Consider the following 3,892-nt stretch of genomic DNA (forward strand, 5'->3'; position numbering starts at 1 on the left):
CGTTGTTGCCACTGCTCCCTTTTGTTCTCGCTGCTTTGCTGTTTTCTGCAGGGGCACATGAACCGCTGCTCTGTGACATGTGCCACTCTCAGAGTCAGCAAAGTATGGTCTGAAATCTCCTCTAACTGTGAGCTAAATAAACCTTTCTTTCTTTAAGTTGGGGCGTTGGGTATTTTGTTGCAGCGATGAGAGAAAAGAAACTGAAACACTAAGGAATCTACATTTTGGCACACAGCTAATTTCAGATGGAGGCAATATTCTAATCTGTCCCATTTCTAAAATCAGAAATTGACCAATAATTCCCTGGATTTATGGGACATCTAGCATGGGGGACTTTCTCTGTTAAAACTAGGAACATTACAGACAACTGGGATGTTTATCCTACCGGTTCCTGTTCATCCTCAAAGTTGATGGAAAGACATGAGCAGGACAAGGCTAGTAAGGCTGTACAAAACCACTCTTTCAAAAGAAGCATTCTAAAAACTATTCTCCTTCCAGTTCTTTTTAACATATTTGGTGGTGAAGTCCACAAAAATATGTCTTAGATCTTGAGACATTTGGGGCAAATCTATGCCAAGACTGATTTATGAGTTGAAAGGATGCCTTTCTCCATTCCCGGGTTTCAACCGTCTGCTATAATACTTGATTAGAGACTTCAAGAACATGAGAAGATAATTTGTCTTATTTAACTAACTTTAGTTTCCTGCTCTCCCAAATACATTATAATCCTTTTAAATGCAGAATTTATTCTTTTCTGCTATTGTTAAATTTGCTTTGTTTTGATATATTTGTCAAAACCAACATATATATATATATATGCCACAAGTATTCATGCAGAGCCTATTTCAGCAGTCTGTGAAGTCAAATTCAATGTGATCCAAGAAAGAATGTTTTTCCATGCATATAGCCATTTATTCTCTCATTTCTCCTGTTTGCCTCCTCTCCTTGGACACAATAAATTTTGCAGCTTTTATTCATCCATCACAGACCTTTTTACATGTTTCTCCCTGCAATGGCCTTGGTTATCAGGCTCTTAGGACACTTTCTGATGTGTGTTTGAAATTGAAATGTATTTATGTTGGTGACTGCAATTGCCGGTGCATGGCTATAAATAAGCTGGAATTTTAAACGTGTTTCACTGGAGCAGTTGAGGTTTTATTTAAACAAAAAGAACAAACACCTATTTTGCTATTGGATAAAACTAAAATACAGTCAAGGCTCATTTGATGGTGTGCTCTGTCTTTCTTACTCTTTTAATTCCTTATTCCCACAAGTGACGTGTGTGCTTTATGATGCGTGTGTTTAATGCAGGTGAATCAGTGAGAAATTTTTCTTTCAAGCAACAGTGAGGAATGGATTAAATCTACCCAAGTCTTTCCTGGTAAATCTCAGATAACTTCAGATAACACTCTTCTTTCACCATACAAGTCTAAACTCACTATGTTAACAACTTATGAGAAAGATTTTAGTACTGGGGATAGAAATTGGGACCTCGCTCTTGCCAGGGAGGTTTTATGCCACTAAGCTGTAACTCCAGCCTTAAAGATTTTTTTTTTAAACATGCAGAAGGTATGGGATGATGAAACAGGCTTGAGGCCATTTGCAGGCTGGTTAGTTTGAAGTTCTCTCTTATCTAAAAGTGAGTGTGCGCAGACTCCTTCCCACCTCACAGCCCTCCTTATATCACTCAAATGATGTTCTCCCAAATGGTGGGACCAGCTTTCCCACAGTCATAGGGAGAAAACCATGGCAGAGACAGGCCTAAAACTCAGATCTCTTCCACCTCTCACCTGCCTTGTAGCTTTCCTGCTTGCAAGAGTGGGGCGTGCCACAGGGTAGTGCTTATGCAGTGTGGCGTCCTTTTGTTCGTACTCGAGATTGGAGTCGGGGCTCTTGATCCTGTTTCCATACAGCCACTCTCCAGGGTTAAGAATTAGTAGAAGCCCACCCACTGGGATGGGAAACATAACTGTCTCCTTGGCTCAGGAAAATGATCCACTGGAAATGAGGTTGAGAGCAACAATCCTTCCTGATGGCCCGGCCTTAAGGACATGATTCCAGAGCAGCAGCCCTGAGCCCTGTCTGCAGAGCTCTCTCAACCACCAGAAAAGCTCCTGGGGAGTGAACATAGCGCCTGAGGACTGGTGGAAGATTCCTGCTCATGCACGGGTGATGCACCTCTTCTGACGCATACAGGGTAAGACAGCTGGACATTTCTTATAGGACTAAAACAGCTTTGAATCAAATGTGCTGGAGAACTTAAGGAATTAAACATCACACTTTTAGCTGAAAATGAAGCCTTAAACACAAATTAATTAATTAATTAAGCAAATAAATGTGAATGTAGATTTTAAGGTATCTTTTTAAACTTTCTTTTCTTCCTTCCTACGAATCTCAACAATCCAGAGTAGTTTCCCTTCCATTATAGCACTGCCATTAAGTGTATGTGGCTCGTGTGGAAGAAAACATAATCTCATTTTTTTCCAATTTTCTGTTCCTACGCAAGATAGGACAACTTAGGCTATTTATTGTGAAAATACAAGAATAACAAAATCATGAATTTGCATAAGTCACAAAGGTCTAGAGAATTTCTCAGCACAGCTCTCAAATAAATTCCTTCCTTCTTGCCTCAGTTATGTTTAGGTTAGTGGTAATAAGAGGAGCATATTATCTACAAACCACCTAATTCTCACACACTGCTGATTTGTCTACTTTCAGGTATATATCATAATGTATCACATAGAAAGATCATACTTCGGTTGTCTCCTCTGATGATCATATCGCTTTTCAGTGCCTTGAGCTTGGGTAACTATTCCTTCAAGTGTCACTGTAGTAGCTAATTCTAGGAATTTCATGGTCTAAAGCCAGACTCAGCATGACCTGTATGCACATTGGTGCCACTTTGCTCATTGTCTCTTCTGACTATTTTCTGTCTCTGATCCCCAATAAACTGAATTCTCTTCAACAACAGGATCACAGAAATAATTACCTTAGCACCTAAAGGCCTGCAATAAAGTATTTTCATTCACTTGATTATAAGAAATGATTTTTCCATATCAGCATTCATTTCATACCTAAGAAGTATATTTACCTTTTAAGGGCTACACAATTATGCTTTACCTCCCATACCCACCTAATGAGTCATATTGTGACCTCTTTATTCACAAGTTGAGGAATTACCAGAGTTTTCATGTTACTTCTTGTTTATAGCAATAAGATGTCTAAGAACGTTAAAGACATCAGCTTTTAGTGTTTTAATAAAACTCTTCTTATATGAGAAAGAGAAGCCATTATAATGTTGTCTAGGATAATCTGAGTTATATAAAAAGAGAACTAAAGCCCACAAAGAAACACTAGGGGTATGTTTCCACAGAAGCATGACAAAGAACGCCCAGAATAACCATTTCCAGTGCAGAGAGAAGCTTAAATTCACTCTGCCAGCATCTTGATCTTGACTTCAGACCACCAGATTTGAAAGAAAAATAACTTTTATAATTTAAGCCACCCTGTCTGTCATTATACAAACTCTAGCAAACTAACACATCCCTTATCCCTTAGCGAAACTGGGAAGACAAAATGTTTCTACTTTCTCCACAATTTTTCAGTACTTTCTTCTTTGCATTTGCCACTGAGCCTACCTACCTCCATCACCTCCGTGTCTTTGGTCTCTGCCTCCATCCATTCACCATGACTTCATATGATTTAGCTGCCACAACATAGCTTGACCTAACTCTTTCACGGATCATTTCCAAAGTAGAAATGTGTCTTGACTTTAGGCCATCTTTTAAAGTATCTCTAATTATCATATTCATAAACTGGAAATATTTTCAATGCTTCCCTCAGGCAAATAACACTAATACACACAGCTTTATTTTAATAATGCTCCTTTACC

Source organism: Octodon degus, unplaced genomic scaffold (genome assembly GCF_000260255.1).
Source record: "Octodon degus isolate 3935 unplaced genomic scaffold, OctDeg1.0 scaffold00162, whole genome shotgun sequence".
In the NCBI taxonomy this organism is placed as follows: Eukaryota; Metazoa; Chordata; class Mammalia; order Rodentia; family Octodontidae; genus Octodon; species Octodon degus.